The sequence below is a fragment of the Macrotis lagotis genome, chromosome 3 (genome assembly GCF_037893015.1).
Source record: "Macrotis lagotis isolate mMagLag1 chromosome 3, bilby.v1.9.chrom.fasta, whole genome shotgun sequence".
NCBI lineage: Eukaryota > Metazoa > Chordata > Mammalia > Peramelemorphia > Peramelidae > Macrotis > Macrotis lagotis.
Window position 1 is genome coordinate 80,619,294 of NC_133660.1, and position 10,864 is coordinate 80,630,157.

Sequence of the window (10,864 nt, forward strand, 5' to 3'; positions counted from 1 at the left end):
ACTGAAATAAATCCAGTTAGTGCACATTAAAGGTAGTACATGTAGGGAGGAAAGCCTAAGGATGCAATAAAATATAGAAAATGACTGACTGAATGCAAGGAGATAGAGAAAATAGCAAATATAACACCCTACTTATGGATGACTTATTGTCTATAACCACAGTCAGATGCTCTTTTTTCCTATTTGGGGAAGATATTGAAAAGGGTATCAATAATAGGGATCCAATCAGCGATATCATTGGTATACTGAGTTCCCCAAGGAAGAAATTTCCTCTATCAATGCAACTTAGCACAATCTGCAGCTTAAAGAGTATTACAGGACAGCTAGGTGGCACAGTGGATAGAGCATCAGCCCTGTGGTCAGGAGGACCTGAGTTCAAATGCAACCTTAGACACTTAATAATTGCCCAACTGTGTGAACTTGGGCAAGTCACTTAACCCCACTGCCTTAAAATAAATAAAAATAAAAGAGTATTGCTTTGTGATTGGAAAGAATCATAGGGATATATCTTGAGAGCTATAAGCCTATAATTCAATTCAGAATATTTATGAAGGGTATGCTAAATATAATGAACTGTACTGGGTAGGAAAATCTACGTCCGAGGTGGTACCCTTCTCTAATCCCCCATGTTTCCCCCTTCAATCTGTTTCTCCATTTAGCACAGTGCTGGCATATAGTAGGGGCTTAATGTTTATTGATGAATTAACTGCCAACACAGTCAAACAGCTTACACTATTTAAATGAGATAGGATTGATCAATTCTGTTTCTTCTTGTGGCATAGAGGCCCATCATGACTTATTATTTGCCCTGCCACAATCTGTCATGGTCCTTCACACCTTACCAACTTCAGCCTCTCCCCAGTCAGCAAGTGCTATCAGATTTATCAATATAATTTAAAGTTGTTTGAGCCTTCCAATGGCACCACAGCCAGATTTTTTGTACTTCTGGAATTTTCCATCTATCCTACACTGCAACACTTTTGTGTGTTATTTCACCCAAGTAAAAGTTTCAACTTCTTGAAAATAAAAGTTATCTCACTTTTGGGATTTATATATCTTGGCAGAAGATACAGGACTTAATATATGAGAAAGAGTTTACTAAATAACTTTTTTTAAAAAAAATCCATTCAATATACTATATAGAATGTTTTGGATATAAAGATAAAACCAAAAAGTAGTCCTTGCCCCCAAGAAGGTTACAATCCAGAAAGAGTCAACAAGGTTTAGTAATTGAGCATTAAATGTAAAAATCTCTTCAGTTGTAAAAGTAATAGGTGGCTTTCCACTGGCTCCTCCATATTCCAGTGAGTTGCCAAAATGACAAACACAAAAGGAAAAAGGAGAGGGATTCGATACATGTTTTCTAGACCCTTTCTGAAACATGGTGTTGTCCCTTTGGCTACATATCTGTGCATATACAAGAAAGGTGATATTGTAGATATCAAGGATGTGGGCATAGTTCAGCAACAAATTCCCCACAAATGTTACCATGGCAAGACTGGATGGATCTACAATGTTGCACAGCATGCTGTAGGCATTGTTGTAAGCAAATAGGTTAAGGGCAAGTTTCTAGCCAAGAGAATTAATGTGCACATTGAGCATATTAAGCACTCTAAGAGCAGAGATAGCTTCCTGAAGCAGGTAAAGGGAAATGATCAGAAGAAAGAAAGAAGCCAAAGAAAAAGGCACTTATGTTCAACTAAAACATCAGCCTGCTTCTTCCAGAGAAGCACACTTTGTGAGAACCAATGGCAAGGAAACTGCACTGTTGAAATCAATCACCTATGAATTCATGACTTAAAAGTAACAATAAAAGATTTCCTAAATTTTGAAAAAATATAAGTAATAGGTGATGAACTTATTTCATTTTATATGTTGTCACAGAAAGGCAGTCCAGTAAAATAGAAAGAATCCTAGAGTTTGATTCTGAATACCTGGGTTCAAATATGAGCTTATTAACCATGTCCCATCCTTCTGAAAGTAAATTACTCTTTTGTTTCAAAAATACTTGTAAGAATAGGATACAGGGTGTGTTCAGGATAACTAGTACTTCTGGTGTGAGGGCCGCCAAGCCCTTTTCAGGGCTACTTTCCACTTTCATGACTACCTTAGGTACCTAACTCTCATCAGTAGCTCCAAGATGTTGCAGTATACACAGCTGCCAGACCCCAGTAAACCATTTTGTCAGGCAGGTTAAACTAGGTTGAGGGTAATGAGGGAGTCTCAAACCCCAAGCATGTGAAGTCTTCTGCTGGTGGAATGAGCAGATGAGAATACTGTGTTCCAACAGCCATGAAAGTAGCTGAAGCAGGTGCTGTAGAGCACTTAAGAGTTTGGTTAGATTCTGAAGATCCCAAGTTCATACATTGCATCTGGAGTCATCACCAGTTGTCTTCACTCTGTCTTACCACTGGATCATGGTGACTTTGGAAGAGATGTCCTGGTCACCAATGGATTAAAACAAGGCTGTGTCCTTGCTTCTATATTTTTAGCATGATGTTTTCAATCATGTTATCAAATGTCTTCACTGAGCAAAAACACAGCATCAACTTGGTAAATTCTTCAACTTGAAAAGGCTACAAGACAAGACCAAAGTAGAAGGAATGTTGGTACCTGATCTTCTGTTTGCAGATGAGAGTGTACTCAATGCAGTCTCTGAGGCTCAGAGGCAGCAAAGTATGGATTGAGTCTCTGCTCTTTATGCTAATTTTGGCATAACAGTTAACACCAAGAAAACATAGGTGTTCCATCCTCCAGCACTACACTATCCCTATGTGGAACCATTGGATACAGCAAAAAAGAGAAGTTTTGAGTATAGTAGACAAGTTACATATTGAGGTTGACACACACACACATTGCCAGAGTCCCTAAAGAAAGGGTGGGAGAGAAGTAATAGACTAACTCCCAAACTGAAAACCTACAGAAACATTGGTGCTGGCCTCATTGCTGTATTTCTCTTAGGATCTGAAATCCCAAAGGACAAAGATGATTTCATTTTGTCTTTTGGTTCTCATTGGCACAAAGTAGGTGCTTCATAAATATTTGTTGAATTCCACTGAAATAAAAGATTTACAAAAAAAAAAGTAACCCATGACTATGGTTTGAAGGAACTCAGTGATTCTTCCAGGTGGAAATGAGTAGGAGAGGAGAGTGTATTATATACATAGGCACTAGGACAAATATGGGAGATGAAATACCATGGATAGGAAGCAAATAATGTTCTAGAATGTTCTTTAAATACCTGGAAGTCATCAGGATGGACAGGACATTTGAATCTATGAGAGCCGATGAAATCATGAAGGGAGAAAGTGTAGAAAGAAAGGAGAAGACCTGGTAACCAGGGTACACTTGGTGATTCTACAAGGAGACAAAGTTAACATGGTCATATTAGAAAAGAATCACAACTGGTGTGGCTAGGTGGTGCAGTGCACAGAGCACTGTCCCTGGAGTCAGGAGTACCTGAGTTTAAATCCGGCCTCAGACACTTAATAATTACCTAGCTGTGTGGCCTGGGGCAAGCCACTTAACCCCATTGCCTTGCAAAAAAAAAAAAAACTAAAAAACCAAAACTAAAAAACATAGAAAAGAATCACAATAAAGAAAATCCAGGAAGAGAAGCTAATCAATTATAGTAAAAAGAGGTGACAAAGAAAGAAGACTAGGGTGGTGGTGGCGGGGGAATGTCACTGGATTTAGCATACATCTAAAAGATTACTTGTAAAACTGGAAAGAGTATTTATAGTTGAGTGGGGGGGGAACACAGGTCAGAAATTAGATGCAATTACTTGGAAAATATTGAGGCATGACTAAGAGGTGAGGAAATGGAGGCCATGACTATAGACAAACTTGTTGAGGACTTTGGTCATGACAAAATATATAAGACATTAGTTTGAGGCAATGCAAGAGTCAAATGAAAGTACTGGTTTGGTTTTTTTATTAATAGGGAAAATCTGGGGATATGGTTAAATAGCAGGGAAGGAGGCAATATAAGAAGAGGCTAAAGATGAGAGAGGAATCATCAAAACAATGTTCACTGAGAAGAGACAGTGGAAGCAATAGGTGAGAAGTTCCCATAAAAGTATAAGCCTTGCTTTCTCAGAGAAAGAACTATTCTGCATTTCTTTTATAGTCTCCCCTCCCACAGACTTAAATAGATGGCAATCAATGCTTTTTTAAAAAACTTTAATGAAAATAGTAGGAAAACAAAATCAATAAGGGAAATCTCATTAGATCAGAATTTCATGAAATTTGTATTTCAATCCAAAATACAACTAAAATAAATTCTTAAATTTAAGTAGGTAGATTACAGAATTAATAAATCTGAATGTTGGCAAACTCCTCAGCAACCATATTGCCCAATTTAACTCCTCTTGGCTACATTCTCCTCATCTCTTAATTAGGAAGAATAAATTATTATTGTTGGTCCTTTGTGTTCAAAGACCAATAACATCACAATGTTGAGCCAAGTGTATTTGACTAGGCTGATCAGTTTTGTGTGTGTGTGTGTGTGTGTGTGTGTGTGTGTGCATGCGTGCGTCCACTTATGTGTATGTGTGTGTACTTATGTGTGTGTATGTCTTTTAGCCATAGGGTGTGATCCCCTGCAATAACTATACCAGGTTTAGGTGAAGCAGACAATTTTAGGACTTTTCTAGCCCTTTCCCCCATTAGCAAGTGAGTGATGCAATCAGTCTTTAAAAGGGATGCTCAGACACATCAGGGTTTGCTGAATCTCACTACTGTTTTGCTACCATGAGATGACCCAATGCCCTAGGACTAAGGACAGGGTTGTGGCTACAGCTACCAATGTATGCATACTTGATGCTTCATCCCTCACTATTCACCAAAGGACCTCAAGATGTTTGAAGTAGTGGATGATAGTTGATGTCTTGACTTGCATGTGAATTTGTTTTAAGTGAGATGGCTTTATGTATAATTGTTAGACTCACTCTCATTTCCAGAATCATCAATGTCCAGTGGCAAGACAGAAGCCAAGAGGATGAGTGTTGTAGTAGATGACCTTACTTCTTCTATGTCTAACCAAACTCTGAGTACTTCATAGTATCTGCTTAAGTCATCCTGCCATTGAAGCAAAATTATTCTCATCTGCCCATTCTACTGGGGAAAATATTAACAAACTTGGCATCTCCCTAACTCACTGGTTTGAAAGTCATTGGCTGCCCTTAACTTTGTTTAGAACATTTGTCAAGACATTCTTTTCTAGAATGTAGACTCTGCATACTACAAATTCTTGGAGCCACAGGTGGGGGTAGGTGACAGGTGGATACCAAAGGTCATATACCCCAGGAAGAACAGATTACAGAATCAATAAATTTGAATGCTGGAAGGCTCCTCAGCAACCAAATTGGCTAAACCATAAAAGAAGAGTCCCAACTGTGATATACCTGACAAATGATCATTCAGCTTCTGTTTGGAGACCTTCAAGGAAGGGAGTATCTTCCTTGGAATATCTTTAAGTTCTCATTCAGTTCTAAAGTTCTATAAGCCTGAAGAGTTCTTAAGACTTTTTTTGTGTCATGGCCCTTTTTAGCCATCTGATGAAACCTAGGACATATTCTCTCAATTTTGTTTTAAAAAAATATCAAATTTCAGTTAGAAATTTATGGAAATTTTTTTTTCTCTGTGATATCTGCTGTCTACCTGAATTCTATTTAGGGATCCTTGGGAATTTGTGGACCCCGGGTTAAGAATTACAGATTTAGGGTTTAACCTAAGAATGGACAGATTCATGTCATAGAAGTACAATGACTGTCCCTTGTACAATGTTGGATGAACATTTAAAAGTCTGTCTTTCATTCTTTTTTGTCTATACTTTATATGCTAATCACACCTCTGTTATGATAACTTTGCTTCAGGTAGGTTAGAAATGTAATTAATTAACTAATTAAGTAAAACATATTAAATTAGTTATATTTTGGCTAACTTGATGATATTTGGGAACATATTAACAAAGCATAAGGAAAATGATACTTTTAACCTTGCTTCTATATTCTTGGGATACCTACCCACACTTTCCAGATTGAATCCCCCCCCCCCCAGGGGACTATAGTTCCTAACATTAGAAATTTAATGATCTAAGTTTGCCCAAGAGTGTTTTATACCCAAGGAGACTGTATCATGTGACTTTTTTTTTAACAAGAAGGGCAATTAAGTGGGAATATGAGGGATGAGAAAATGAGTAGAATGTATGAGAGCCATTAGGAAGGAGGAAAAAATGAAAAGGAAAAGAAAAAGAGAGAGATGGGTTGTGAAGAAGAGGAAAGGAAAATTAGTCTTTAAGGTGTAATAGCATTCTGGGTTCTAATATGTGGTAGGTTAACCAAGGTGGCCCCAAATCCTCAAACTTGTGCAAAGACTGTTTTACAGAGAGACAAGTATGTGACATAGTTTCTTCAGGGAAACCATAAACAGTAGTGGACAACCTTTGAACTTCATTCCTTGGACTTCTTTTATTTACCTCTATAAAGCAGGAAACATGATAGGCATGCTTGAAATATTTCTTCCAGAAGTGTGCAAACTCCAAGTATTTATGTAGCATCACTTTACAACAAACAAGACACAATAAATAAAAAACAAAGAACAAATTTCCCACATTCAAACCTCGGGATCTGTATATCGTTTTTAATGTTTGTATTGTATTGTGTATCCAAATTGCATACTTTAGAAGAAAGTTTTAAACAACTCTCCAATGTTAGACACAAATAGATTTTTCAGATATCCACAATCATATTATATGTCTATTGTTGTTTTTAAACTCTAAAATATTGTCATTTGTGCATGGGGGAAATATAAAAGAGGAATGAAAAGACCCATGAGTGACCTTATCTATGCTAAACAAATGGTTTTCAGCTACAATGACTATTTTTCAAGACCCACCAATGTTATCACTTCTGTCTGCCTCAGGTTTCCCCCCCCCCCACTGGTTTCCAATTTTTCACTCCCCTCCCCCCACCTCCATGTATTACAATATGTTAGATGCCTCTTCAGTTTTCACAATAACACTGAAACAGCTTCTCAATTGTTTCTGTAAGACTGATCCTCTATCCTGTGAGTCAGAGATTTTATGTAGGTTAAGGTACTTGAGGAGAACCCCAGTTTCACATACTCTTTTGTCGTACTTCCAGTCATTTAGCCCACTCAGGAAACCAGTCTCCTAAGCAGCTTTCAAAAGTTTGTAGGAAATGGAGTTACTGAGTGATCATGTGGATTCTCAAGTAAATAACTGATCATTTTATAAAGTACATGAATAGAGTTTACTGATGATGGAGTTGACAACATATTTGTACCATGCCACTTACATTAAGAGTAGTCTGTAATTTACAATTGTTTTCATATATTTTATCCATATAACTTTGATACTTATAACCCTATTGTATAGGTTGAGAGAAATTTGACCTATGAATTGAGAAGGAAATGAAGGAAATTAGATCTTTGTTCTCTTTGTAGATAGATATACAGAAATTGTTCTAATATTTGGAAGAGAGAAATGGAACAAAAAAACAGTCTTTAAATAGAATCCTCTCCAATAAAAGTTCGTGTTATTATCCCATTTTGTTATCCTGGCCTATCCATCTTCTTATATATTCACCAAAGAAAAATCTTCTTTAGGAAGTGTTAAAATAGGAGCAGCTAGGTGGCGCAGTGGATAAAGCACCAGCCCTGGAGTCAGGAATACCTGAGTTCAAATCTGATCTCAGACACTTAATAATGACCTAGCTGTGTGGCCTTGGGCAAGCCACTTAACCCCATGGCCTTGCAAAAACCTAAAAAAAAAAAAAAAAGGAAGTGTTAAAATCTTTTTAAAATCCAACATTTTATGGCAATTTTGTAGTTGGCTGTTCCTAGCTGTCAACAAAATTTCCTTAGTTTATTCAAGATAAATCAGGTTCTCATCACATTTATGTTCACTGGGACTGAGAACTTGAATTTCAGTGAGATGGAGCAAATTCAGAGGTGAATTAAGAGTGAAGAAAAGAACAGCATTGTGAATGAAGGAGAATGAGGAAGTGGCTAGTATTTAAAGGCCCTGGCAGTTTATTTATGGGTGTGGAATAGGAGCAGTAACTCTGTGAATTGGAAAGAGACAGAGTAAATTGAGATGACTTGTTTGAGAAAGTCACTTAATGCTAGGCTAGAGTCTGCAATGCTATGGGTATAGGGAGATTCAGTGATGGACAGATTATGTGTAGTTAGCACCAGACAAAAGTGGGGTCTGTGTTGAGAAAAATGCATCAGATTCTATTAAATTATTTAGCCAGTTTCTCAGCTCCATCTAGCTGCCCTGAGAGAAAAAGTCAGACTAAGGACAATGGGACACAAGTTTGATTTGTGCAATCAATTTGACTGTGCATGAAAGATCCCTGATAAGAAATGTGACATTAACTAAAGTTCTCATTTAAGTAATGAGGGAAGGAATAGTTACATTTTTCTCTTTGTATGTTCAGTGCCTAGCAAATTTCCTTTTCCATAGGAGTTACTTTCCAGATGTTTGCTGAGTTTACCTGAAAACAGTTTGTTAGATTATAATACAAAATAAATATATAGATATGATCCCTATATTCTCAGGAACTTATGATATTGCTGACTAGAACTAGGATACTAATTGTTAGGTAACTCCTTAACACATGAGTAAACAAATACCCAGAAATTTGTGAGATATGAGAGATATTTAGTTTTGGAGGCTCTGACATCATAAAGAGACTTTAGGGGCCATTGAGTTCAAAAGCTCATTTTACAGAGAGGTTAAGTGACTTCCCTAAGGTCACAACACAGAAATCAGAAATATTTGGGGTAGGATTAGAATCAATGCTTTCCTCACTCTAAGTACCAACCCATTAGGTGATGCTATCTCTCACCATTTTTTCAGAACTGCTTAGCTATGTTAAGTTTCTCTTAAACTCTGGCAGTTCTAATCTAGCTTTTCTTCAATTTGTTTGTGAGGTTTTTATTCCCTAATACAAGGTTAGTTTTGTGACAGTATCATGTTCAACTGAGAAAAAGGTAAGCTTTCTATTTAATTTTCTCCAGTTTAGGTCCCCCTCTAGTATAGATTTATTGTCCATTTCTTCCTATAATTTATTTAATTTTTCCCTTTAAGAATTTGTATGCTTTTCCGTTTGGTGCATAAATGTTTAGTATTGATATTATTTCATCATCTGTGATGCCTCTTAGCCCCTTACCATCTTTCTGCATGTTTCTCTTAATTTGATATGGTTTTGCTTTTGTTTTGTCTGAGACCATGATTATTGCCCCTGCTTTTTTTTTTAACCTCAGCTGAAGTATAATAAATGCTGCTCTGGTTGCTCATTTTAACTCTTTTTCTAGTGTGTTTTTTGGTAAACAATATATTTTTGAAATCTGGTTTCTAATCCATTCCATCACTCACTTCTATTTTATAGGCAAGTTCATCCCAGTCACATTCAAAGTTATGATTGTTGTCATAAAGTTATGAATATTGATTTTCCTTCCATTCTAGTTTTCCTGCCCCCGCATCCCTATCTCCCTCCCTTCTTTCTCCCTATAACACTCCCTCCCTCCCTTAATCCTTCTAAAAAGTCTATTTTGCTTCTGACCTTTGCCTTTTATCAGACAATCCTTTTTCTTATTTCCTTCCCCTCCCACGTCCCTGTTGGGTAAGATAGATTTCTATATCAACCTGAATTTCTATATTATTCACCCTTTGAACCAATTTCTATGAGTTTCAAGCTTTGGCTATCATCCTCACCCCACACACACATTTTTTCTTAACATTGTAAAAACTCTTCCTTGCACATCTCTTTTATGTGATAAATTTTTCCCAGTCTAACTCTCCCTTCCCTCTACTCCCAGAGTATTCCCTTTTTCTCACCTCTTAATTTTTTTTATTATCCCATCATAGTTATTTCATACTTGGACTTTGTTATCTTTGTATACTTCTAACTATCCTAATAATGATAAATTTCTTAGGAGTTATTAGTACCATGGTCCCATAAAGAAATGTAAACAGTTTAAATTTATTGAGTACCTTATGTTATCTCTTTCATGTTTACCTTTTGATGTTTCTATTGAGTCTTTTGTATTTCAGCCATATTTTCTGTTCATTTCTAGTCTTTTCATTAGGAATGCTTGAAAGTTCTATATTTCATTAAATATCCATTCATCCCTTGAAGGATTATACTCAGCTTTGTTAGGTAATTATTCTTGCTTATAATTCTAGATCCTTTAAATTTCCAGAATATTACATTCTAAGCCCTTCACTCCTATAACTTGGAATCTGCTAAGTCTTGTGTGATCCTGACTGTAGTTCCATGATATTTGTACAGTTAACTTCTGGCTGCTTGCATTATTTCCTCCTTGACCTGAGAGTTCTGGGATTGGGTGTAATATTCTTGGGAGTTTTTATTTTGGAATTTCTTTCAGAAAGTGAGCAGTGGATTCTTTCAGTTTCTATTTTAGCCTCTGTATCTAAGGGCAGTTTCCCTTCATAATTTTTCAAAATATAATCTCTAGGGTTTTTATTTAAAATCATGACTTTCAAGTAATAATAATTATACATATAAAGTTATACAATAATACTTAAATTGTCTCTCTTTGATCAAACTTCCAAGTCAGATTTCTTCTATTTTCCATTCATTTGACTTTGTTTTATTGCTCCTTAAAGTTTTATATAGTCATTATCTGCTATGTGCCCAATTTTAATTTTAAAGGAATTACTTTCTTCACTGAGTTTTTGTTCTTTATCTCCATTTGGCCAATTCTGCCTTTAAAGAAATCCTTTTGGCCAGCAAATATTTGTTTTTTAAGATGATTTTCTTCAATATTTTTGTGCCTATTTTACCAAGCTGCTAGTTCTCTTTCCTTAATT

At 36.3% G+C, this 10,864-nt stretch overlaps 1 pseudogene; it reads left to right on the forward strand.

Moving 5' to 3' along the window:
- Positions 1-1,317: 1,317 nt before the first annotated feature.
- LOC141519146 (large ribosomal subunit protein eL21-like) lies at positions 1,318-1,801 on the forward strand (annotated as a pseudogene).
- Positions 1,802-10,864: the final 9,063 nt, after the last annotated feature.